The sequence below is a fragment of the Cololabis saira genome, chromosome 7, assembly GCF_033807715.1.
Source record: "Cololabis saira isolate AMF1-May2022 chromosome 7, fColSai1.1, whole genome shotgun sequence".
NCBI lineage: Eukaryota > Metazoa > Chordata > Actinopteri > Beloniformes > Belonidae > Cololabis > Cololabis saira.
Genome location: NC_084593.1, coordinates 45419329 through 45430840, shown reverse-complemented (window position 1 = coordinate 45430840; position 11512 = coordinate 45419329). Strand labels below are relative to the sequence as shown.

Here is an 11512-nt window from a genome sequence, read left to right as displayed (position 1 = left end):
TTTAACTTAGAAAAAACAGATAGAAAGCATTGCCATTTCTGATAAAACCTTTCTGTGCATCCTCTCATTGTATATTTTATTTTCTCCAGTTTTAAAAAAAACATCATATCCTTAAGCCACAATGAAATTGAGGGATATCTGGCAGATTTCCAATGCAGCAATAAAGTACGCCTTGCTATTCAGGACGTCAAGGCCACAATATCCCTTTGTTCTGAACTCAAGACTAAGGAGGAGTCTGGGATTCCAAATATGGCAATAAATGGAGAAGGCAGCAGGGTCACTTTGAGAACTGTGGAGATAATTGTAAAGTAATTAGACCAGAACTGATATAATTCCGGACAGAGATAAAACATGTGCCCAAGATGACAGGGAGAGCCCTTACATTTATCACAACTCCCATCGACTCCCGGGTAAATTTCAGAGAGTCTTAATTTTGAGGAATGGACTCTATACAATACAAAATTGAATCAAGCTAAGACGAGCACATGAGGAGGACGTTCTAATTCTGTTAATGGCATCCTCCCAAAGTTCTTCCGTTATTTGTATCCCCAATTCTTTCTCCCATGAATTTTTAGCACTGAGGAGGGGGGGGGGGCGGGGCTCCCGTCCCATCTTCGTGTCTTGATGATTTGCAATTACAGGTTGAGCCTACCGTTAGTTTTTAAACTGTAAAAAGTGGGGGGGACAAAAACATGATTTTGAGAAGTGGGGGGGACATGTCCCCCCTGTCCCCAGTAAAAATTGCGCGTGTAAAATAAATATATAAGAATGCCTACAAGTACCATCATGATTGGCCCAGGGGATGGACAGTTGTAGTTTATTCACATTCTACTAATTATATACACTGTATTTACTTATTAATGCTATAGTTGTTAATATTAAAAACAAGGATTGAAAATATATATGGTTTATAACAATGAATTGTAAAGATGTATTGCCAATTTGGAGGAAAACTCCTTTATGTTTTGTTAGATTGATCTACAAAGCCAAATCATGCTCATCTGATTTACTCCTGTATCCGATTTTCAATCATTATAATTCGCCAAGGTTTGTTCATAAAAAGTGGATGATCCTTTGTTCCCTTTTTGCACTGCATTGTATTGTTTATCACACATACACAACTTTACATTCACATGATTGAGCATCCGTCCCAAAACCACCTTTACGAGTGGTTTTGGCGTTGTTTTGACGCAGAACCATAACTCAGCCCTTACATCACCGTTAGTAGCATGTACGTTACAGAGCTACGCCACAGATCTTCCTATAAAAATGTATTTGCACTTACTTCTGAGACGTCCGGAAAATGTGTGGGGGGAGGATTTGCTGTAGTCTGAACAATCTTCAGGCTGGTTTTTCTGAACAATCTTCAGGCTGTTTTTTTCTGAACAGCGTAAACCGGAAAAAAACATCCCCAGCAGCTCCGCAGCGTTGCCGGAGCCTGTACTCGCTCCTGATTGGTCAATTTCTGGATGTCGCCGGGACATCCAGAAATTGACCGAGCCCTGATTGGTCGGAGCTGTCAATTCTTGGTTAATTCTTGGATAGATGCAGGAACGCGATTGGCTGCCACAACCAGGAATAACCAAGAATAACCTAGATTTACAAGTGGCCAGAGGCGCCACCATGCCCCTTTGTCGTCTTTTTCTGTCAGCTCACCACTCGGTCACGGTAAAAGTCACGTCAGAATATACCATTGTGTGAGGGGGTGAAGATGAGACACTATTAGTTATAAATAGCTCATAACTATGGTCAATTTTAATTAGAATGCCAACATTTAAAGGAGCTTGAGGCCGGATTGTGGCAGGATTTATGAAAAAAATCCGTATACATTTTAAGTTTTCTAGTAATAATGTCAGGTGAAGCGTTCCAAACCCAAAAGAATGAGCCCTCTAGTGTATCTCTCCGTTGCCTTGAACAGGCTGTGTGCTGCAAAATGTGCTGCAATTCGGTCCCGAATTTCCCACGCTGTCCTGCGGATGTGACGTCACATGACGCTGCATGCACGTTCTCCCCGTTCTCCCGTGCCGGCTTCACTGTTGGCTGCAGTACCCCCAACGGCCGTCGTGGTGAAGGGTGGCGCTCCTTTAAGTACGGATATCTTATGATAGGATAATATATATATATATATATATATATGTTTTTTTTTTTTTTTTTTTTTTTTTTTTCTGGGATCACAAGTGGGCCACCCCAATTGCTTTGGCGGGCCGGATGTGGCCCGCGGGCCGTAGTTTGGGGACCCCTGTTTTAGAGTTTCTCCAAAGCATTTTTTTAAAAATGTTTTTAGCGTTTCTCCAAAGCATTTATAATGTTTTTAGTGTTTCTCCAAATCATCTTTAACGTTTTTAGTGTTTCTCCAAAGCATTTTTAATGTTTCTCCAAAGCATTTTTATAGTTTTTATCGTTTCTCCAAAGCATTGTTTAATGTTTCTAGAGTTTCTCCAAAGCATTTTTGTTTTTAGCATTTCTCCAAATCATTTTTTAATGTGTTTAGTGTTTCTCCAAAGCATTTTTAATGTTTTGATTGTTTCTCCAAAGCATCTTTCTGATACTGATTTGACCACAGAGATGTGAGCGCGCACAGTAACTTGTTTCTTGCTTGAAGGGATCTGGACCGGGACCTGGGCTACACTTCCTGCAGAAGATCCAGTCGGAGTGGGAGCTGTGATGCTTGTGAATTGTGTGGAGTGTGTGGATGCATCGTAATGCTGAGTGCGGACTTGTGTGATCCGGTGCAGCCTATTTTTACCCCGGCAGAGCCGGCATGTCTGCAGCAGGAACTGCAGCAGCAGCAGCAGCAGCAGCAGATGCATCAGTAACAGCAGCAGCAGGAGCAGCAGGAACAGCAGCAGCAGCAGATGCATCAGTAACAGCAGCAGCAGCAGAAGCTGCAGCAGCACCATTACCATTGCAGAGGTTAGAGCCCAAGTTGCGGCAGGACTCGCACGGAGCGCGCACACACATCCCCGCAGCCGCAGCGCGGACGCGCGCAGCCATGGACGGACCGGACCGGGTACCTGCGGGGCTGGAGGTGGGTGATGGAGGTGGGTGATGATGCATGCAGACCGGTGCATGAGGACCGGTGGGGGGGTCCGTGGGGGGGTCTGGGTGTTTCCTCGCCATGCAGGGAACCAGCGCAGGACAGGGGGACGGTGCGAGGACCTGCCGCTCCGCCAGCCCCATTCACAAATATCCCACCTCATCTCTCTCTCTCTCTGTTTTGTCTCCTTGCAAGGTTGCATGTTTGACTTTCACCACCGAGGCGTTTTACACGAGGCTTGACCTTAAATCCGGCGTCGTCTGCTCATTAACTGTTTGACTGAGCAGTCTGGCTTCAGCAGCCTCCTATCATGTCCCACACCTGCTGGGGACAGGTGGGGACAGTTAGAGACAGGTGGAGGACACTTTTATTTTTAATTAATTAATTAATTAATTAATTAATTAATTAATTAATTTATTAATGTATTTATTTATTTATTAAATAAAATAATTTATTTATTTATTTATTCTTTATTTCATTCATTAAAAGAAAAACAAAACAGTTCAATATACCGGTAATTACAACAAATCTCTTTCCTTGAATGAAACGGAACAGAAAGAAGACTAAGCTTATTTTATCTGTCCCCTTTTCCTAAGAAATCAAATTTCAATTACGCAATTTAAAAAAAACAACACTTTCCAATAAACGTAATGAAAAAAAACAACAAAAAAACAAAACAAAACTGCAACAGTTATTAAATAACACAAAATAGCTGTCGTCAAACACAGATAGTTGTATTCTTTTTTGATTCAAAGAAAAAAAAAACACCTAACTTAACAATTATCATGATATTTCTTCATCAAACTGGCTTTTATTCTTTTAAATGTAATGTTTGATTTGCATTCTTTGGCTTCTGTATCCAGATTGTTCCATAAACTGATACCTTTTACAGAAACACAACGTTCCATCAATTTTGTCCTGAATTTAGTTTTTTTAAAGATCTCTGTTCCTTTTAAGTTATACTTATTTTCTCTTTTTTCAAATGTTTTCTTTAACTTGATATCGAACACAAGACAGACACAGACCCAGCAGCACATCTATCATTTCCTCCAGGTTCTACATCTTTAGTGTTGTTGTCTTCTTCCTTTAGATACACAATCAAATACGTCACAGCAGCTTCTCCAACCTCCTACTTCTGCTCCAGGTGCTGGATTGTAGTGGAAAAGAAACTTGGCTGAGTTGAGATAAGTAGAGCCAAGTAGGTTCTAGTGGAAAAGCATCAATAGATATACAGACAATCAGACACACTCACACCTACGGGCAATTTAGAATCATCAATCCACCTAGCCTGCATGTTTTTGGACTGTGGGAGGAAGCCGGAGCACCCAGAGAGAACCCACGCAATAATGGGGAGAACATGCAAACTCCACACAGAAAGACCCCGCCAGGCCCGGGAGTTGAACCGGGAACGTTCTTGCTGTGAGGAAACAGTGCTAACCACCAAGCCACCGTGCTGCCCTGAAAAATAGTTGTTCATGATAAATGTCTTACACTTGTAAAGCGCTTTCCAGATGTACTCATACAGCCCCAAAGTCTTTAGACTGTAGACATTCACCCACACACACACACACAAACATTCACACACCGGTTGTCTGTGGAGCTGCCGTACAACGGTGCTGGCCTGACAACCGGGAGCCGCTGGGGATTCAGTCTTTTGCTATACTGTAGGACACTTTGGGCAAGACACTTATGTCCAATTTATTTCTTTTTTGCTACCATCCTTACTCGCTTTTGACACTCAGGTGTCACCCACGTTGCACCTGAGTCCTCTGGCGGACTGGAAAGATGTCCTTGCAGTTTTGGCACTGCTAACAACCAAGCATAGCTGCAGTGTCTCACATGACAAGGCACAGCCAATCACAATCACATTGGCCAGATATAGAGTAGAGAGAGTAGAGAACGGCCTCTGGGGCTCACTCACATCCTCGCTTTTACGTATCTTCTGGGTCAAGTACTTCCATGAAGTCAGCCAAATGCTTTTAACCAAAACCAAAGACGGGGATAATCTGCTAGATGATGAGTGATCAAGTGAAGAGGACAACTCACTTCCTCTCTTCATTCCTCCTTGAAGTTCAAAAACATTCAAAAGATTTTGAAAGACTTCACAAACGCAGTTGACAGCTCCAACGCGCAGCTCCTTTGTTAACTAATGTGGTCACGGTTGTATCAAAATGGTTTTAATCGTTGGACAAGACGAGGATATACCAAAGATATTCAGTCTGTGGGTAGAGGTAGTTATTAGTGTGGACATAAAAACATCTGCCCACAGTATATTTGTTTAAAAAAAAGCTGATGAGAATCAGATTGCAGTTGCCATCACATAAGAAATAACACGCACACACACAGTCTATGTCCTTGTGTCTCTCCGTTTGTAGATCCCTGTGATGTCAGAGCTCTTTGACGTACCATTCACCCCCACACTCCTTCGTAAAAACAACCATTTTGCTGGTTCACTGTAGCTATTTTTATTCTTCACACAGCTGCCTGCTGAGCTGCTGTCAGTTCCACTGCTGCTGGAGCTGATGCACCTTGCAGAGGGGCTGTGTTGAAGGCATGATAATGCTGACTCATCTCATTCCCCCCTCGCATCTCTGTCTCTAAAAGCCACAAGGAGACAGAGAGGAGTTTAGTGTTGGCACGTCGGCTGCGTTCCTCTGCATCAGACACACACTACATGTTTCAAACGTTGGCTACACAAACGCGAGAGTTTATCCGCATTGTAACTTTACAACTGCAAATCAAAAGCCGATCTAAAACAAATACCACAGATTTATTTAGGTTATATAGACTCATCAGTGTTTGATGTATTTGGGGAGGGGACTCATACGTTGAAAATCTGCAGATTACTGCTATTACAGAAGAAAGAAACCAGTTCCTTCTTCAGAGGACTGATTTGATTGATCGATTGATTGATTTAGCTCTATTGACGACTGAGGTCAGCTCAAGGAGGTCTATAGGATCGAAGGGCGTTAGGGGGTTAGGGACGTTGAATATCGGCCAACGCTGCAGAGCAACAAGGTTACATGAATACACTGAAGAGTAAGTGAGGTCTAACTGCCTGAAACAAAGCTGTCATGGGTTGGTTTAGGGTTAGGGGGTTAGGGTTTGGTTGTGGTTCGGTTAGGGTTGGGGTTAGGGTTGGGGTTAGGGTTTGATTGTGGTTCGGTTAGGGTTGGGGTTAGGGTTAGGGTTGGGGTTAGGGTTAGGGTTGGGGTTAGGATTAGGGTTGGGGTTAGGATTTGGTTGTTGTTGGGTTAGGGTTGGGGTTAGGGTTAGGGTTAGGGTTGGGTTAGGGCTGGGGTTATGGTTTGGCTATGTATGCAAAGGATTGTGGGCAATAGGGTTAGGGTTAGGGTTAGGGTTCTGTTTGAAGATTTCAATTCAATACTTATTTATTTCAGGTTGAAGTTTATTTAATATTTATTTAAGTTAGTTATATGGCATGTTGATATACGGCCATTTTATACTTATGATATATTTGGGATGAGGAGAGGTGTGGGGGCAGGGGGGGGCCTCCAAATTACATTTCGTTTAGGGCCCCAATTCGGTCAGGGACGGCCCTGGCCCTGGCCCTGGCCTTTCTGTGTGGAGTTTGCATGTTCTCCCCGTGTTCTTTGGGTAGCTAATGTGAGCTACCCTCACAAAAACATGCAGCAGTCCTGGGCTCTACTGCCCCCTCTGGCCGGCTGGTTTGATTTGGCTGGAATAATGTGATCGTGTCATATGCAGCGTTACCTGGCAACACTGCTGACATCTCAGATGACATCAAGGTTGGAAACTCACATCCAGCTGTTCGGACTGACTCCGAGTTTTTCTTGCCACTGTTTGGCTTAAGGCTTTTCTCCCACTAGGGGAGTTTTTACCTGCCATTGTTTATATAATAATTGCTCGGGGGTTTATGTTTATGTTTATGTTCATGTTCTGGATCTCTGGAAAGCGTCTAGAGACAACATCTGTTGTATTAGACGCTATATAAATAAAATTGAATTGAATTGAATTGATGCAGAGGTGCTTCTTCACGCCAGCATGTCCTGGATGAGCGCTTCCATCCAGCTTCTCTTGGTCTGTCTGAAGTCTTTATGCTGGAGTCCAGAATATGCTCCTCCAGTCTCACGTTGAAAAACACGATTCCCTTCCCCTACGGGGATGATGGGGGAGGGGTCCATCACAGTGCTGTTACCTGGTTCACCCACTACTCAGACACATGGCTCTGCTTACTTCCTGTCTCTCTGCACTCAATAAACTGACTTCCTTATTTTCCTGAATGAAGGGAGCAAAGGCGACGTGTTCCCCCACGACCCATCGTGGGGGAAGGAGGAACCAGCTCTGTCGGGTTTTAAAAGTGCTGTTCTCAGTGATCACATCTCTGGACGAGGGAAACCCCACGAAGATACCACGCTATCTACAACTCTTTAATTCCTCTTTTCTTGGCTGATAAGAGTCCTCGTCCTGCATAATGAATATGAAAGTATTGGCAGTTTTCCCCTAGTTCCTACTCAGCCCGACTCGACTCCACTCGGTTTGGTTCTTTTCCACTAGGGGTCTAACGTGCCGAGTAGATACTTTTCTGTAACTATTCTGCCGAGGTTCTAAGCTGCTGAGTCGGCTGTATCTGACATCATCACACTACAGGCCACCGATTGGTCGGGGGGTTGGAGTCAGACGTCTGAGTCAGGAGGAGGAAATCAGAGAAAGAGACTCTGACGGATTCTTGTTCATTTTATTCAACCAGCAATGGCAGCAAAAGTCTGTTTCATGATCCAACTCTGAGGTGCAGATGTTCATAAACCTGGTGCTGAGGAGAGAATTAAAAGATAGATAGATGGATAGATTTATTTATTGTACCCTTGGGTAAATTTGGTTTACAGTGAGTGCTTCCTCATACAATCTAAAACCATACACTCAACAACACAGGATAAGATAAAGTGACGACAGTGCTTTGGCTAAAAGAACAAAGAACAAAAAGGTCGGCCCCAAGATAAGAATCAAGATAAGTTAAAAGTAGATAAAAACACTCAAATATTCAAACCAAGCCAAAGGATAAAAAATGTGCCTTTTCATAAAAACAAGATAAAGGAAACAATACAAAACATACAAGGTTATGTTGCAGTTCCCTCACTTGTTAATAGCACTGATGGCTGCTGGTACAAAGCTGTTTTTGTAACGTTTGGTTTTACAAGCAGGAACCATGAACCTCCGACCTGATGGAGCAGCTGAAACTCACCTTTAAGAGGGCGGGAGTTGTCTTTTAAAATAAGCCAGCTCTCCTCTGTAACTGTTTAGAAAAGGGATCTAGACGGAGATAAGGAACGACCAGATCTACCAGGAGCTCTGTCTCTTCATAGCTGCTCACGGCTCCAGCTGACTTTTCAGCAGCACAGAGACAAAATAACAAAAAAAAACTTGAAACTTGAAACCAGAGGTGGAAAAAGTACAAAAATATTGTACTTAAGTAAAAGTAAAAATTTTCTTCTTGAAAATTACTTAAGTAAAAGTAAAAAGTACCCATTAAGAACATTACTTAAGTAAAAGTATAAAAGTACCTCAACTTAAATATAATAAAGTTCCAAAAGTACATGGTGTAAAATGTACTTAAGTACAAAAGTAAAAAGTACAAAGTACAAAATTCAAAGTACAAAATTATTTTCAAAAGGATTGCAAAGAAATGAAGAATCCAAGAATTTGCTTACAACTCTAAATAATGGTGATATTATTCTGACCCCTTTAGTGTTTGTCTCCATTACCCCATTTTAATTTCTCCCTTTGCTCATCACTGCTGCTGTACCCCAGTGGCCCCGCTGACAGGTACACCCCCAGCCTGTAGTATGCAGTGACAACATTAAGCAACCCCAGCTGATAAAGGATGAGACTTTTGAACTTTTAAATGCCAAAACCACCTTAGAAGGGGTGGAATCAAAGAATGGTGCGCATGGACACGCGTCGGCTACCGCTCAATGCTGATTTATGGTTCCGCGCTACACCAACGCAGGGCCCGTACCCTACGGCGAGGCTCTGCGTCGATTTAACGCGTAACCATAATTCAGGCTTCAGTCCTCATCGGTACTCGACCTGACGGCGGTTCCTCCGGCCTTCCGGCCCGCCTCTGCGGCGCAACTCTCCCGGGAGCTGCGGCTCCTTCTCGGTATATTCACGCGCCCCCTTCCTTCCCGTCCGCCTTATGGTTCCGCGTTAAATCGACGCACACCTTACGCCGTAGGCTACGGCGTAGGGTGTGCGTCGCCGCGTACCCTACGCCGTAGCTCTGCGCCGGTGTAACGCGGAACCATAAATCAGCCCCCGCTGTGCTGTTCTTTAATTTGTAGCGAGTAACGACGTGTCCAATTTTAAATATAGCGGATTAAAAGTACGATTTTTTCCTTGAAAATGTAACGAAGTAAAAGTAAAAGTACAGAAAAATGAAAGTATCAATAAAAGTACAAATTCTCAAAAATCTTACTTAAGTACAATAACGAAGTACTTGTACTTCGTTACTTTACACCACTGCTTGAAACTTCTTTCACTCTCATTTTTTAACTTGATATCAAACACAAGCCACAGATCCAGCAGCACATCTATCATCTCCTCCAGGTTCTACATCTTTAGTGTTGTTCTTCTTCATTTAGATACACAATCAAATACGTCACAGCAGCTTCTCCAACCTCCTACTTCTGCTCCAGGTGCTGAATTGTTATGGAAAAGAAACCAGGCCGAGTTGAGATGAGTAGAGCCGAGTAGTTACGAGTGGAAAAGTGCCATAAGACTTGTGTGACCGAGGTAGAGGCTAGCAGCTAGCTCATGTCCATGTTAGCACATCCACCAATACTATGACGCAGATGACTCGTTACATAACTGAACTCATCGTGGGGTTACGTGTCACCATGACTGAGCGCTTTGAAGACGTAGGAGCGGTGGTTGCTCATGATATGGGCTATCGTTGCTTGACCACCCCGAGAGTGCTGATATACGCGTGCATGTGTGCGCCGAGCTGATAAGGCCGCTGGAGGCCAGCGCTGAGGAGCTTCTGTACAGATACACACGTTAATATTTTACCGTGCACCCACATGATGCTATTTAGTAAATCTGTTTAAATGATAGAGAACGTTCCTTGGAAGATTTTTGTAACCGTTAGAGGACGATGTCCCCTTGTTGACTCGTCTCTGCCTTCCCTCTTGCCCGCTGTCCTTGTGCCAGTGGCCTGTGGAGTTAGTGCCAGAGAAGGCGGGGCCACTCACCGTGCAGTTTGAGCCCCTGCCACACACACGTATCCACATTCTGCATGGACCTAATCTCTCTGGAGTCCGTGTGTTCTTGGCAACCATGCTGTTGATCAGCTGGAACGTGGTGAGAAACCTTTATTTATTGTTTTCAGAGACAACCGTTTTCATGCTGTACTCTTGTGGATGAAGCTGTTTATTTGTTAAAGGAAGCAGTATGCTAGACGATAGGGGTGTACCGATACACTAATCTCACGATACGGTACAATACACGATATTGAGGTCACGTTAACGATACGATATTATAGCAGTATTTTTTTAACAACCTTGAATGAGGAACATATGTCTGGAAAAAATGGTCTTTAATTTGAAAGACACAAAATACAAAAAAATACTGTGCGTTTGCCCTATTGTTCCAGTTTGTAATGCTTTATAACTGTTTAAGTTTTAAAGAGAAAGCCAGGACAACCATTTTCCACAAACTGAACTAAAAGTAAATTTCAGGTTTGCATTATGCATCTTCAGTTTCATACAAGTACAAATATTTAGCCACTAACTGAATAGTTTCTCTCATGTATGATTTGACTTTTTTCTTTTCCAGAAATTTAACAACTAAAATTGAATAAATAAATAAAAGTAAATAAGTATACAATTTTACATTTGACATTAGGCATTAGGCAGCACGGTGGCTTAGTGGTTAGCACTGTTGCCTCACAGCAAGAAGGTCCCCGGTTCGACTCCCAGGCCCGGCACGACCTTTCTGTGTGGAGTTTGCATGTTCTCCCCGTGCTTGCGTGGGTTTTCTCCGGGTACTCCGGTTTCCTCCCACAGTCCAAAAACATGCATGCTAGGTTAATTGATCATTCTAAATTGCCCGTGAGTGTGGTTGTGTGCATGGTTTGTGTGTTTATTTGTGGCCCTGTGATGGACTGGTGACCTGTCCAGGGTGTAACCCCTGCCTCTCACCTAAAATGAGCTGGGATAGGCTCCAGCAGACCCCCGTGACCCCGCAAGGGATAAAGCGGGTAAGATAATGGATGGATGGATGGACAATTTTACATCATAAAACAGATTGATTCATGCTCACCTTATAAGTGTAAGAGGAGATTTATTTTTGTTAAGAAGGTTATTGTGGTAATTCAGGGTTCATTATTTTATAAATATATTCTTTATATTGTGATGTAAATCAGGGACTATAATGACACTAGTCAGTTTATCTGTAGTGATTAGTCTGTTTTAGATTGGGCGGAGTGATACGCCC

The 11512-nt window shown here is 43.1% G+C and overlaps 1 protein-coding gene across 2 annotated transcripts in view; it reads left to right on the top strand.

Annotated features, from left to right (window-relative positions):
- The first annotated feature begins 2848 nt into the window (after positions 1-2848).
- The window catches only part of LOC133447306 (uncharacterized), a 33153-nt gene continuing 24489 nt past the window's right edge, over positions 2849-11512 (top strand). The window contains exon 1 of one of the 2 annotated variants that reach the window (XM_061725949.1): positions 2849-3041. The gene's annotated coding sequence lies outside the window, so the exon portion shown is untranslated. Of the gene's footprint in view, positions 3042-10173; positions 10379-11512 lie in introns of those variants that run through there. The other variant, XM_061725948.1, reaches the window with a different exon arrangement.